A 16,062-nucleotide genomic window follows, 5' to 3' on the forward strand; every position below is an offset into this window, starting at 1 on the left:
AGTGGTGTTGCATTGGTCCCAACAGTCAACACAAGGACAAATTCTCACCAGGTACAAAGATTAACTCATAATGTAAAGTTATGTACTACACATAGTCAGTTCACATATAGTAAAAGTTGTCCCCAGATATGCAAATAGTTAAGATAGGACTGTAACATTATTTGTCGTCCAAGTCCACAAGTTCTAAATATATACAGTTATATGTCTAATGTTTTCTCTCCTGTCCACGTGTACAGGGTAGTGTACTGGCCAGAGGGTTCACTCGATATCTAGATAATGCACGTACAGTGACAGAATTGCTAAATGTAAAGGTAACACTGTTGTGTAGTGTAACAACATATATTGAGTTCTGGGGAGAAGAGTTGAGAACTGAGGGGCCCCTGCAGCCAAGGCATTGGGTAGATCAATCCGTAAATCTATGTATATTGATATGTATATTGTTGTCTTGAGTGTCTTCACCTGTGAGGCCATGCACCTATATCAGCCAACTTGGGTGGGGCTTGTAGCCTCCCTCCCCCCTTCCATTGTATGTGTGCTTAGTCACGCTGGAGGGAACTGGGAGCAGGCTACATGTCGACCTAGTGCTGCTGTAATGGCCCACTGGCCCCTGGTTTTTGCTTATTACGCACAGGTAGGTTAGCGTTAGGTCCCGTGCCATCTGAGAAACCTTGGCGTTGGTGTGCGGGCTCTGGTGTGTCCTTAATATAAGGATACACTGGCGAATGTCTCAATGTTAACATCAGTGTTGAGGGATTAGCCAATGTCATTGTATACATCTACCACAGTAGTGCACCTACATTTCTGTATTGTCTTCAGAAAGCAGTACAGAGCATGTATGGACATTCACCATGCCACATGGACTCATCCTTGTTTGGTAATCCAGACCTGAGAAGGACATTGTGCATAAATGCCCCAGGAACTGTCACTAGGCATCAGTGGATACTTCAGTCCTCCGCCCTCCAGGACTGGGCGTCGAGGACGACTTTAATTAAGAGGGGGAGTTTCTGGTGACCCAGTATGGGAGGTGTTACCTGGTGCTCCTGCTGTCTTGTCAGGCAGCCTCCTTTAGTGTCACCAAGGCCCCCTGCACTTGTTTCCCCATTGTAAATATATTTTACCATATAAAGTGTTATAAAATGTAATGTTGCTTTAAGAGTTATACCATGTGATATGTCATGTGATTGTTACCCAGGACGTACCAGTGACTAGGTGATCCCAAGAGTGACCTATGGGCTCCCTGCTAGTCTCCCCCATATAAGCCCTGGATGGAGCTAGCTTCTCTCTCTTTGAGCTCTGCTCTTCTGCTAAGCCGAGGTCCAGTGCAGTCGTGCCTAGTGTGTGTGTCCAGACTGTTGGAGACCTCGAAGTCCAGTCCTGCAGCCACCATCAAGTCAAGTAAGCTAAAGTCACAGCTTTATGAGTCAAGTCGGTCCCTGTCATCTGTCAAGTCAGCGTGGTCTGCATTCAATTGTCCAGTCCTACTACAAGTCCCAGCAAGCCCTTAAGGTCTCTGCATCACTGATCACCCCTTGGGCCCTGGCTGAACTGTATAGACTTTACCAACAGTCTACCCTCAGTAAAGCTACCGTTGTCCGTAACTTGGCGTCGGAGTCTTTATTGACCCCGTGCCTGGCCCAGGATCCAGCGGTATACCTTGGAGTGGTTATAGGCCAAGCCATGCCCTGGCGTCACGAATACAAGGGGTTATTGCTAGGGTAACAACATCTGCCCTGCACCACACCCACCGCCACCACAGTTATTTACAGACTTACATACTGTTTTTGGCTCACCAGACTCTCACAGTACCATTACTTAATGAATAACTCCATGTTTCTCACATAAAAAGTTACTTACCCCATATATTGCATGTAGGGTGAACTTTAATGGCCTGGTATGAATCCTCCAAAGCAGCACTGGACTAGCAGGCAGCAGCAGCCAGTATAGCTCACTAGAGGATGGAGCCCATCATTGTTGAAGGTGGTGCATGGACTCTATACCTAATAAATGGGCTTTTTGTTCTGAACAATGGGTGCAATCAGCAAGGTTCATGACGTCATGTACACGCCCCCTAGGGACTTCACGTCACGCCCCCTCAATGCAAGTCTATGGGAGGGAGTGTGGCGGCTGCTACGCCACCTCCCATAGACTTGCATTGAGGGGGTGTGGCATGATGTCACTTGGGGGCGTGGCTGTGACATCCCGACCCCAGTAGCCTGCACCTAGGGTCCAGAACAAAATGTTTTGGACGCTGGGGCAGTGGAGTACCCCTTTAACAGTAATAGGACAGTGAGTCCCATGGTGCAGCTCCCCCCTGTCCTCTTTGTTCCAACTGCTGATCTGTGTTACTTAACACCACAGCAGCAAGAGGACAGAGGACTGATCCATTGTGAAGAGGAGCTCGGGGGGGGGGGGGGGGGGGGAATGGTTGTTATAGGAGCCCGCAGCAAAAAATGTATCAACAGCAGCTCCTTATGTGATTGAATTTCTGCAGCAAGGCTCAGTCCTAGACACTGTAGGCAGCTGCCAGTACGCTTTACCTGTACAGGGCCCTGCACAGTACGCTTCACCTGCACAGCAGCTGCACAGGGCCCTCCCCCCCCTCCCCCCCCCCACTCCTCCTAATGCCAGACATGTCAGGGGCCCCCCTTGTTTCACTGGGTACACAGGCCTGGATCTCTTGCTCCAGGAGCTCAAATGATAATCTGGCCCTGCACTCAGGGTGTATGGAGCGGGCTCCTGACTCGAGCCCGCTCCATACCCGGTGGCCCCCAACTGTTTTCAGTAGCTGGGAGCCACCGCTAATAACCTGCATGCCAGCTATTAACCCTTTAGAGCGCTGATGTCAAAGCTGACATCGCCAACTAAAGGAAAATTTAAACTATCCCTGGTGGTCTAGTGGGGTTGATTGGCAGGCTCCATCAAATGATCTAAGATCACATGGTCCAATGAAGTTCTATGAAACTTCATTGATCTGTATGAGGAATTAACTGATTTCTCCTAAAAGTCTTCTAAGGTACCAATAAAGTGTATAAGAAGAAAAAAAAAGTTTAACCTCTTCAGGACACAGGGCATATGCATACGCTCTGCATCCTGAGTCCTGTGGGAATTCCGTTTCCTGACGCTAGCCGGTTGGGGACCGGACGGGGATGCCTGCTGAATTCATTCAGCAGGCATCCCGTGCAAATGCCTGGGGGAGTCCTGAGACCCCCCCCCCCTTTAAGACTGGCGATCTGCGGCGATTTCGGGTCATACGGGTCTCCGGTGACCCGGAAAATAAGAGATATCGGGTGTGTCCAAGACAGATGGGAGGTGTTTTTTTTTTAAAGTTCGGTTCCCCCGCTCTGCCCACCCACGGTAGTCCAGGCAGAGCAGGGGAACTGTGATGTGAGCAGTGTCGGCGGCTGTGGAGGTCCCTTACCGGACGGCAATTGGCAGGCAGCGATCCTCCAGCTTGCGCGGTGATTCTGCTTACTACGAAAGACGGTAAGTTGTGGCCTAGCTATGCCGTGGTCTCTAAACTGTAGCTCTCCAGATGTTGAAAAACTACAACTCCCAGCATGCCCAGACAGCATTTGCTGTCTGGGCATGCAGGGATTTGTAGTTTTGCAACATCTGGAGGGCCACAGTTTGGAGATCACTGTGCGATGGTCTCTGAACAGCAAACAGCTGTCTCGGCATGCTGGGAGTTGTAATTGCGTGCCTCCAGCTGTTGCATAACTACAACTCCCAGCATGCCTTTCAACGATCAGTACATGCTGGAAGTTTTAGTTTTGCAACAGCTTGAGGTACACTGGTTAGAAAATACTGAGTTAGGTAACAGAACCTAACAGTGTGCCTCCAGCTGTTGCAAAAGTTCAACTCCCAGCATGCACAGTCTGTCAGTGCATGCTGGGAGTTGTAGTTTTGCAACAGCTGGAGGTTTGCCCCCCCCATGTGAATGTACAGGGTATATTCACACGGGCAGGTTTACAGTGAGTTTCCTGCTTCAAGTTTGAGCTACGTCAAATTATTCCGCCGCAGCACAAACTGAGAGCAGGAAACTCACCGTAAACCCCCAACTGTGTGAATGTACCCTAAAAACACTACACTAAACTACACTAGCACAAAATAAAGGGTAAAACACTACATATACACCCCCTTACACGGTCCCCCCCCCCCAATAAAAATCAAAAAAGTATCATATGGCAGTGTTTCCAAAACGCAGTCTCCAGCTGTTGCAAAACAACAACCATGCCATTGACTGTCCAAACATGCTGGGAGTTTAGCAACAGCTGGAGGATCCCTGTTTGGGAATCACTGGTGTACAATACCCCTATGTCCACCCCTATGCAATCCCTAATTTAGTCCTCAAATGCAGTGGTGCTCTGTCACTTCGGAGCCCTGTCGTATTTCAAGGAAACAGTTTAGGGCCACATATGGGGTGTTTCGGTACTCGCGAGAAAATGCGTTACAGATTTTGGGGGGCTTTTTCTCTTTTTACACCATATGAGAAGGAAAGGTTGGGGTCTACACCAGCTTGTTAGTGTAAAAAAATTTAAAAATTTACACTACATGTTGGTGTTGCCCCATATTTTTCATTTTCACAAGAGGTAAAAGGAAAAAAAGACCCCAAAATTTGTTACACAATTTCTCCTGAGTACTTAAATACCCCATATGTTGGTGTGAAATGCTCTGTGGGTGCACAACAAAGCTCAGGAGTGAGAACGCACTATGTAGATTTGAGGCCTAAATTGGTGATTTGCACAGAGGTGGCTGATTTTACAGCGGTTCTGACATAAACGCAAAAAAATTTATACCCACGTGTGACCCCCATTTTGGAAACTACACCCCTCACGGAACGTAACAAAGTTGTATGGGAAATAAAAAAAAATATTTTTTCCCTAAAACGCTGGTGTTACCCTAAATTTTTCATTTTCACAAGGGAAAATAGTAAAAAAGCCCCCCAAAATTTGTAACCCCATTTCTTCTGAGTAAGACCATACCCAATATGTGGATGTAAAGTGCTCTGCAGGCATGCTATAATGCTCAGAAGAGAAAAAGCGCCATTGGGCTTTTGGAGAGAAAATTTGTACGGAATTGAAGGCCACGTGTGTTTACAAAGCCACCATGGTGCCAGAACAATGGACCCCCCCACATGTGACCCCATTTTGGAAACTACACCCCTCACATAATGTAATAAGGGGTGCAGTGAGCATTTACACCCCACAGGTGTCTGACAGATTTTTGGAACAGCTTTCTGTGAAAATGAAAAATTTATGTTTTTCATTTGCACAGCCCACCGATTCAAAGAACTGTCAAACGCCAGTGGGGTGTAAATGCTCACTGAACCCCTTATTAAATTCTGTGAGGGGTGTAGTTTCCAAATGGGGTCACATGTGGGGAGGGGGGGAGTCCACTGTTATGGCACCATGGGGGCTTTGTAAACGCATTCCAAACAAACTCTCTCTCCTAAAGCCCAATGGCGCTCCTTCTCTTTGGAGCATTGTAGTTTGCCCACAGAGCACTTGACATCCACACATGGGTTATTTCCATACTCGGGGTAACAAATTTATTTCCATAAATGGGGTAACAAATTTTCGGGGGAATTTTCTCCTATTACCCGCCGCTGGGGACCCCCGTGATCTTGCACGCAGCACCCCATTGCAATCAGTCCTCGGAGCACATTCGCTCCGGGTCTGATTACTGTCGATCGCGGGGGCCGGAGCATTGTGACGTCATGGCCCTGTGTGACATCAATGCAAGCCTATGGGAGGTGGCGTGACAGCTGTCTTGCCCCCTCCCATAGGCTTTCATTGAGGGAGCAGAGCATGACATCATACAGGGGTGGGCTGTGTCATCACAATGCTCCGGACCTCGTGATCGCCAGTAATCAGACCTAGAGCGAATGTGCTTCGGGGACTGATTGTAATGCGGTGCTGCGTGCAAGATCATGGGGGTCCCCAGCAGCGGGACCCCCGCGATCAGGCATCTTATCCCCTATCCTTTGGATAGGGGATAAGATGTCTTAGCGCCGGAGTACCCCTTTAATGCGACATGCCTCTCAAATACCGTTTCAGCAAAATTCATTCTCCAAAATCCCATTGTCGCTCCTGCCCTTCTGAGCCCTCTAGTGCACCCACAGAGCACTTTCCATCCACTTATGAGGTATTTCCTTACTCGAGAGAAATGGGGTTACAAATTTTGTGGTGCTTTTTCTCCTTTCACCCCTTGTAAAAATTCAAAAAAGGGCTCTACAAGAACATGTGAGTGTAAAAAATGAAGATTTAGAATTTTCTCCTTCACTTTGCTGCTATTCCTGTGAAACACCTAAAGGGTTAACAATCTTTCTGAATACTTTGAGGGGTGCAGTTTTTATAATGTGGTCATTTATGGTGTATTTCTAACATGAGAGCCCCTCAAATCCACTTCAAACTGAACTGGTTCCTGAAAAATTCCGAATTAGAAATTCGTGGAAAATTTTAAAATTTCTGCTGAACTTTGAAGCCCTCTAATGTTTTCCAAAAAACATGGCAACTTTATGATGGCAACATAAAGTAGACATATTGTATATGTGAATCAATTTATAATTTATTTGGAATGTCCATTTTCCCTACAAGCAGAGAGTTTCAAAGTTAGAACAATTGGAAACAAGAAACTACTATTTAAAAAGGGTCCAGCAGGAAGACCTAAATAAATTTGTGTATAACTCCCAGATAATTAACTGAAAAGATACCTCATCAATGTGACTAAGGTGGGGGGGAGATATCATATAGCGTAATATAACATACGTCTCAAATAGAATATCCAATGTGCATACCTCTAGTGCTAAATAAATCCAACAGTGTCAAGAACAGGGCATTAGTTTGCCCAAAATTCTGCTGCACAATAGTAAGTATCAAATCATAATCCATATGATCACCTCTATATATATATATGAGTCAGGTCAGAGTAGCCACTCCCACCTCCACACATGTATGTGTACAAACAGGTAGTAATAGATATTGACACCAGTGTTGATGTGTATGTACCCGCACAGGTGTCTCTTTTAATTATGATACCCAACATGTTTCTACCGCAGTTGCGTGCCATCTTCAGGGGTATCTATAGTATCATATATAATTTGTACGTATAATATACATAAGCAGAGCAAATAAATCAAGTCAAACAGCGTCTGGGGGTAACGGTCTATGATAGCAGAACTGTAAAAGTAGAACCCTCCAGAGCAGATAAATTAATATAGCTGCGTCATAGGGGTAGCAGCCTATGATGCCAGAGCTGCATGAAATGGTAACCCCTCCTTTTATGACGCTGCACTGTTCATCTCCGGTATCCTGCAAATAAAGAAACACATACAATGTGTATACAACGTGACTCCCGGCACAGATGCATAGTGAGCTATCACGGCCGTGTGAGGGACCAGCAAATACACATCTAAATGGTCTCTAAAGAATGTTCAGCCGATTTTTATCGATATAGGGACCTAATTGTTTGGACCGTGATTAGGTCCCTATATTGATAGAAATCGGCTGAGCATTCTTTAGAGACCATAAAGATGTGTATCTGCTGGTCCCTTACATGCCTGTGATAGCTCGCTATGCATCTGTGCCGGGAGTCACGCTGTTTGTTTACCCGATCAGCTGATCAAGTGCTGCGTCTGAGTACTCGAGCCGAGCTCGTATACTGACGTCAGACGGGGGCATGGCTCCACTGACATAGCACAATAGCTGACGGATGTCACGTACCGGGATGTGGATGTCACGGAGCAGGTAGTGGATCCTCTACCTATGTGGCTGATGACTCGGACCGTATCGGGGAGCGGAGTCTAAGGTGCCCGCCGCAAGGCAGGACGGATTTGCTGCGGCAGGCGACACCTAGGCCGCTACTCCCGATATGGTTCGACCACACAGGTACTGGGCAAGGCGAGGTACAGGAGGATGAGACAGAGGCGTAGTCAACGTAGCAGAAGGTCAATTCAGGCGGCAAAGGTTTGTAGTAAAAAAAACTTAGCAAGTAAGTCTGGTAACACGGGTAGGCAAAACAGGCAATGGGAATGCTTTCTCTTGTGCACTGAAGATCTGGAAGGGAGGTGTGGGAGGTGCAGTAACTCAAAATTTGGTGTCAGGTGCAAGGACTAATTATGGGTGCACTGGCCCTTTAAATTTCAGAGCACTGCCGCGCGCCCTAGGAGACGGGGACGAGCGCGGCGGAGCTGAGTTATGGATGCAGCAGAACGGGGTAAGTGACGGGCTGGGATTTGCATGCGGGCGCGTCCCATGATGCGAATCCCAGCCCCGCCGACAGACGGGGACCCCGGGACACTGCTCTCATGGCTGGAGCTTGCGACCGGAGCACAGCTCCTGACAGTACCACCCCCCCCCCCTTTGTTCTCCCCCTCTCCTTACAGCTCAGAAACTTTTTAAGAAGATCTTGGTCCAGAATATTGTCCTGAGGCTCCCAAGACCTCTCCTCAGGACCGAATTGTTCCCAATCCACAAGGAAGTAGTGCTTCCCTCTGACCAGCTTAGAGCCAAGAATTTCCTTTACAGCAAAAACATCAGAGGTACCAGAGATGTAAGAAGGTGTGATGTCTTTTTGAGAAAAACAGTTGTGGATGACAGGCTTCAAGAGGGAGGCATGGAAGGAATTCAGGATCTGGAGAGAGGAGGGCAGATGGAGGGAATAAGCCACGGGATTAAGTCGTTTTTTGACTTTATAGGGACCCAAAATACGTGGACCTAGTTCATAAGAGGATACCTTAAAGCGGATGTACTTGGAGGACAACCACACCTTGTCCCCAGGAGAGAACTCGGGAGGAGGACGTCTTTTCCTGTCCGCTTGTGACTTCATACAGTTCGTAGCCAGAAGAAGGGAGTGACGACTCTTCTGCCAGATGGAGGCAAAATTCCGAACTAGTTCATCAGCCATAGGCACTCCGGAAGAAGAGGTAGACAAGGGAAGAGGTGGACGAGGATGAAGGCCGAAGACCACAAAGAAGGGGGAAGTTCCAGTGGATTCAGAGTTCCTATAGTTATAAGAAAATTCGGTCCAGGGTTGTAATTCGATCCGGTCGTCTTGACGAGCGGAGACAAAATGGCGAAGATAGTCCCCCAGGACCTGATTCACCCTTTCGACTTCACCATTGGATTGAGGGTGGTAAGCCGAGGAGAAGTCCAACTTAACTTGGAGACGGGAACAGAGGGCCCTCCAGAACATGGAGATGAACTGGACCCCCTGATCGGAAACCATATGGACAGGCAATCCATGAAAACGAAAGATGTGAGAAAGAAGAAAAGCTTGGCAAGCTGTGGTGCAGAAGGTAAACCTGGCAAGGGCACAAAATGAGCCATTTTAGAAAACTGGTCAACCACAACCCAGATGACCGTGTTGCCGCTGGAAGATGGAAAGTCGGTGATGAAGTCCATTGCTATGTTGGTCCAAGGTAACTCAGGAACGGGCAAAGGTTGTAGAAGACCAGCAGGCTTAGCACGGGGGGTCCTGTCCCGGGCACAGACAGAACAAGAGCGGACAAAGTCAACAACATCTTTTCTCAGAGTTGGCCACCAATACTGATGGGAAATGAGTTGTAAGGACTTACGTATACCAGCATGGCCGGCCAAAAGAGAAGAATGACCCCAATTCAAGATTCGCAGTCTTAAGCAGGGAGTAACGTAGGTCTTCCCAGGAGGATGGTGCTGAAGAGTAGTTGGAGCTGTGGAAATGAGACAAATGGGAGGTATAATATGCTGAGGGTGTGACTCTTGATCCAGTACTTCAGAGGATCTAGACAGCACAACGATTCTTCTCTGCTGGCAGGAAATTAATAAAAAAGTCAAATCTGGAGAAAAAGAGAGGCCAACGGGCCTGCCGAGGGTTGAGACGATGAGCAGACTGTAGATATAACGAATTCTTGTGGTTGGTGTAAATGGTAAGGGGATGTACTGAACCCTCCAGAAGATGGCGCCATTCTTCCAAGGCCAACTTAATAGCCAAAAGTTCACGATCTCCTAGTGTATAGTTTCTCTCCGCGGGTGAGAAGGTTTCAGAGAAGAAACCGCAAGGTACAGTTTTTCCTTTGGATGATTTTTGTGTCAAAATAGTACCTGCACCGACAGAAGAAGCGTCCACTTCCAAAATAAATGGCTTGACTGGATCTGGTCTCGACAACACAGGAGCAGAAGCGAAGGCAGATTTTAACTGTTTAAAGGCATCTTCAGCCTCAGGAGTTCAGACCTTTGGATTAGCGTTTTTTTTTTGTAAGACAGACGATGGGAGCAACCAAGGGGGAATAATGCAGAATTAATTGCTGATAGTAATTGGCAAAGCCGAGGAAGCGCTGTATCGCTTTCAAGCCAGAAGATTGAGGCCAATCCAGTACTGCGGATAACTTGTTTGGATCCATTTGCAGACCTTGACTGGTGACAATATACCCCAGAAACGGAAGGTTGGTCTTCTCAAAAGTACACTTTTCAAGTTTTGCATAGAGATGATTGTCTCGGAGGCACTGTAAGACTTGACGGAGGTGAGAACGATGAGTATGGAGGTCGGGCGAGTAGATGAGAATGTCATCTAGCTAGACAACTACACAGGAGTATAGGAGATCATGAAAAATGTCATTGACAAACTCCTGGAAGACTGTTGGCGCATTACAGAGTCCAAATGGCATTACCAAATATTCAAAATGTCCGTCGCGAGTATTAAATGCAGTCTTCCATTCCTCCCCTTCTTGTATACGGATCAAATTATAGGCCCCACGAAGATCCAACTTAGAAAAGATTTTGGCCCCTCGCAGACGATCAAACATCTCTGTGATCAGAGGAAGTGGGTAGCGGTTCTTTACCGTAATTTTATTCAGGCCACGGTAATCGATGCAAGAAGAAACCAGCTCCGGCAGGGGAGGAGGACTTCCTGATGAATCCCTTCTGTAGATTTTCCTGGATATAATTAGACATAACCTGAGTTTCAGGAACAGATAATGGGTAGATTCTGCCCCTGGGAGGTGTGATGCCAGGCAGCAGGTCTATGGGACAATCGTAGGGGTGATGTGGTGGTAACACTTCGGCTTGCTTTTCACTGAAGACGTCAGCATAATCCAGAGGAAAGGAAGGCAAACCGGGCAGTGGGGGGGAGACGATGGTTCCAACTTGACTACTTGTATGTATATACAATGATTGTTGCAGTGCGGACCCCAACAAAGGACTTCTCCGGTTTTCCAGTCCAGCTGTGGGGCATGGAGCTGCAACCAAGGTAGACCCAGCAGGAGAGAAGAAGTACAGTGAGGAAGTACATAGAAAGACAAGCTCTTTCTGTGTGAGACTCCGACCTGCATCAACAGGGGTTCAGTGTGGTAAAGCACGGTACAGTTTAGTTTTTCATCATTAACCGTGGAGATGTTCTTTCAGTTCTTTGGCGAGTCCTTTCCTGCAAGGTCAGACGAGACCGATTCACTTGCATAGCCTCCACTGCGGGAGGCAACGTAGAAGATTGCGGTGGTTGCTGGAAGACAGAGGATAGCGCTGGGGTCGTGCAGATTCCCTTTCTTGATGTAACTTCTCTCGTCGCTCGGAGAAACGAATATCGATCTGGGATGCCAATTGTATCAGTTCGTTCAGGGTTGATGGCAATTCCCGAGCAGCGAGGACATCTTGAATTTGACTCGATAAACCCCTCTTAAAAGTAGCGCAGAGGGCTTTGTTATCCAGGATAACTCAGACGCCAAGGTTTGGAACCGGATGGCATACTCGCCAACAGTGGAGTTGCCCTGGGAGAGACTTAGCAGGGCCGTCTCGGCAGAGGAAGCTCGGGCAGGTTCCTCAAAAACTGTGCAAAATTCTGTCAGGAATGCCTGAAGATTAGAAGTGATGACATCACTGAGATCCCATAGCGGAGTTGCCCAGGTCAAGGCCTTTCCAGACAGGAGACTGATGACGAAGGCCACCTTTGCATGTTCCGTAGAGAACTGGTCAGCCATGAGCTCAATGTTCATAGAGCACTGTGTCACGAAACTTCGACAGGCCTTCGGATCTCCTCATATTTATCAGGAAGTGACAAGCGGAGTCTGGTCCCGGAGGAGACTGCAGCAGCGGGAAGCTGTTCTGGAGCTGGAGGAGGTTGTGGCGGGTGTTGAGCGGATAACAACTGCTGCATCATGGCGGTTAGCTGGTTAAGCTGCTGTGCCTGCTGGGCCAACTGCTGGGACTGAAGCGCCACGATAGGTGCAAGATCCGAGTTGTAAGGCAGAGGAACCCCAGTTGGATCCATGGCCGGATCTTGCTGTCACGTACCTGGATGTGGATGTCACGGAGCAGGTAGTGGATCCTCTACCTGTGTGGTTGCTACCCCCGATACGGCTCGAACACACAGGTACTGGGCAAGGCGAGGTACAAGAGGATGAGACAGAGGCGTAGTCAACGTAGCAGAAGGTCAAGGCAGGCAGCAAAGGTTCCTAGTAAAAAAACGTAGCAAGTAAGTCTGGTAACATGGGTAGGCAAAACAGGCAATGGGAACGCTTTCTCTTAGGCAAAGTGCACTGAAGATCCGGGCAGTGGGGTGTGGGAGGTGCAGGAACTTATAATTTGGTGTCAGGTGCAAAGACTAATTATGGTCCTTTAAATTTCAGCTGAGCTGAGTTATGGATGCAGCAGAACGGGGTAAGTGACTGGCTGGGATTCGTATGCGGGCAGCTCCTGACAACGGATATAACGTCAGACGCCAGCTACATGTGCTGTCAGCGCAGGGAAGCCAGCGGTTCTGGCTCCCTACCATAGCAGGTTTGCACTGCTCTGTATCTCTATGCCGGACATCTCAACAGTGAGTATGCCGCTGAGCGGAACACCCCATGAGCCCTCTCCTTTTCTTTACAGCGAACATGTGGATTGGAGACAGGGCTACATGATATGTACTCTTTTTTCTCTAGGTTGCCCTGTCCATCTGTTGTTGATTGTAAGTAGAATACATTTACAAGGGTGGCCGTTACTGTTGTCTCCAGGATATTGTTGCAGCATTGGTATGCACATTGTATGTATTTCTTTATTTTCAGGATCCCGGAGATGAACAGTGAAGTGTCATAAAAGGAGGGGTTACCATTTCATGCAGCTCTGGCATCATAGGCTCCTACCCCTATGACACAGCTATATTAATTATCTGCTCTGGAGGATTCTACTTTTACAGTTCTGCTATCACAGACTGTTACTCCCAGACGCTGTTTGACTTGATTTATTTGCTCTGCTTATGTATATTATACGTACAAATTATATATACTATAGATACCCCTGAAGATGCCGCGCAACTGTGGTAGAAACGCGTTGGGTATTCTAATTAAAAGAGACACCTGTGCGGGTACATACACATCAACACTGGTATCATTATCTATTACTACCTGTATGTACATATATATGTGTGGAGGTGGGAGTGGCTACTCTGACCTGACTCATATATATGTGGAGGTGATCATATGGAATATGATTTAATAATTACCTTTATGCAGCAGAATTTTGGGCAAACTGATGCCCTGTTCTTGACACTGTTGGATTTACTTTGTATATTTAGCACTAGAGGTGTGCACATCGGATTCTCTATTTGAGACGTATGTTATATTACGCTATATGGTATCTCTCCCCCCCCCCCACACACACACCTTAGTCACTTTGATGAGGTAGCTTTAAAGTTAGAAAAATGCTACATTTTCGAAATTTTCATAACATTTTGTGATTTTTCACCAAGAAAGGATGCAAGTAACAATGAAAATTAACCACTATGTTAAAGTGGAATATGTCATGAAAATTATGTCATCTCGGAATCAGAATGATAGGTAATAGCATCTCAGAGTTATTAATATATAAAGTGACAGTGGTCAGATTTGCAATAAAGGGCTGCGTCCTTAAGGGGAAAATAGGGTGCGTCCTTAAGGGGTTAAAGGGGTTATCCACCATAATATGATTTTAGTACGTACCTGGCAGACAGTAATGGACATGCTTAGGAAGGATCTGCACTTGTCTTCGGGGTAAATGGCTATGTCATGAGATCACCATAACACTGTGGCTAGTTTTTTGTGAACTTGTATTTCCTGTTTGACTTATGTTTTTTTGACTGCAAATCCCACAATGGCATTTTCCTCCCTCCCACACATCAGCCACCCCACCCATTGAAAGAAAAGACCTGTGGTTTTCAATCAGGGTGCCTACAGCTTGCATTAGTTGCTGATTGATCCCTCCACCCATTGAAGCAGACAGGCTCCCTGTCACAGCTGACTAATGAGTCAGGTCTCGGCCGCATTGCAAGCTGGGAAAAATCTGAAACAACAGTCATTATGTATGCTGTTAAAAATAAATAGTGAGGAGAAAATCACAGAAGAATTGTGAGAATATCGTCACACATAGGCACAGACACTATATTATGAACTACACTAACTTTACAGCCCCTGTAGCATAGTAAAAAAAAAAAAAAATCCTGGAATACCCCTTTAATAAAGCTTTAAAAAAAAAAAAAAAAACAACACAACCCCTTCCATATTAAAAGTTCAAATCACCCCGCTTTTCCCATTTTCCATATAAAACATGTAAACATAATAAAAATAAAGATTAGGTATTGTTGCGTGCTTAATTGTCCAAACTATTAAATATAACAGTATTAATCCCGAACGGTAAATGGCGCAAAAGTAAAAAAATGCAAAACCTCAGATTAGCGTTTTTTTTAAATGTCCTCCTAACTTGTAATGTCATAGTACTTTCTCCTGGCCTCAGGCAGCACAATGTCTTGGGCCGGCCCTGCCTGGTCCTAATATAATTTGCTTGATCATTTTCATTTTTTCCTTCTCCCCTTCTTAAAATCATTACACATTACGATCAGCGTTATTGGTGCTCTGCTACTCCAGCCTGCATGGCTGACTGGGAGCAGCAGAGGACCGATCGGTCAGGGAGGAGGCAGGTAAGGGCCCTCCCGCCATCCACTCAGCTGATTGGGACCCACGATTTCACCGCAGATGTCTACCGGCACCGTTAACCCCACATTTTAGATGCAACAATAAACACTGATCACAGTGTCTAGAGGGTTAATGCTGGGCATCCCTCTGATCGGCGATGCCTAGCATTAACCGTGGATCCTGACTGCTCATACCAACCGGGACCCATCGGGTTTGAAGCTTTCTCTGATCGTGAGAATTATTCAAACCCCAGTAACTGGACCAGGGCCTACAGGTACGCCCTTGGTCCTTAAGTACCTGTACGCCCTTTGTCCTGGAGGGTACAAGTGTTTTACTGTCTGCATACCGCAGGTAATTTTATATCCTAGTCCTTTATTCTGTAACTTATACACTAGAGCAAAATATCTTGAGGCAGAGAATGAATTATAGTTTGTTAGTCTGTTTCTCCCTTTATTGTTAAATAACATTTTATTTAAAGTAGCAAAAACATACCTTGGACATTGGGAATATTAGGAAACATTTTCATCTGATAATGTATGTAATGCTTACTGAATGCCTGCAATGTATTATGAATGCTAACAATTTGCTATTATAATTTTTTTTAGCAAGGAACTGCTGTGTGAATAGCAAGGTACACTGGAGCTTAGAACGAGACAAATTAATGAACTGATTACAGTGTTGTAAAAGAAGAGAGGAATCAATGAAACCTGCTGTGTTTTCATCTGCTTGAATTATTCACACCGCTAAGTGGCAACAAGAGGATAATTTCCTACCTCAAAATAGAACAAGATCACTTTTTGTTCATTTATTATTGAAAATATTGAAAAAACAAACATGAAAGTTCAATTAGACAGAATTAATGTGTTATGATACAATGACACCTGTTAGAAAGGAATAATGCGGATACTTAATTACTTATCTTAAAATACACATTGTTTAATTAAAGGCTATGAGCTATGCTGTCTTTGTACATGCATAAATTAATCCCTTGGATGTATTTCTAGGCCTCTTTTTAGTTTTCCTGGGCTTCAGAGAGTTACTTAAGTAGAGGAAGTAAAAATCACAGAGAATGTTAATTGCTGTGAGAAGCAAACACTGCAAATCAACCCAAAAGTGACAAACAATGCCTAGATTTTAGTACTGGGTAAATATTGCATGCATGGGCT

At 46.1% G+C, this 16,062-nt stretch overlaps 1 long non-coding RNA gene across 1 annotated transcript in view; it reads left to right on the top strand.

Annotated features, from left to right (window-relative positions):
* Positions 1 to 15,782, top strand: part of LOC130362088 (uncharacterized) — an 80,815-nt gene extending 65,033 nt beyond the window's left edge. Inside the window, exon 3 of the long non-coding RNA XR_008891274.1 lies at positions 15,502 to 15,782. This is a non-coding gene — a long non-coding RNA (uncharacterized LOC130362088). The remainder of the gene's footprint in view (positions 1 to 15,501) is intronic.
* Positions 15,783 to 16,062: the final 280 nt, after the last annotated feature.

The sequence above is a fragment of the Hyla sarda genome, chromosome 3 (assembly GCF_029499605.1).
Source record: "Hyla sarda isolate aHylSar1 chromosome 3, aHylSar1.hap1, whole genome shotgun sequence".
Taxonomy (NCBI): domain Eukaryota; kingdom Metazoa; phylum Chordata; class Amphibia; order Anura; family Hylidae; genus Hyla; species Hyla sarda.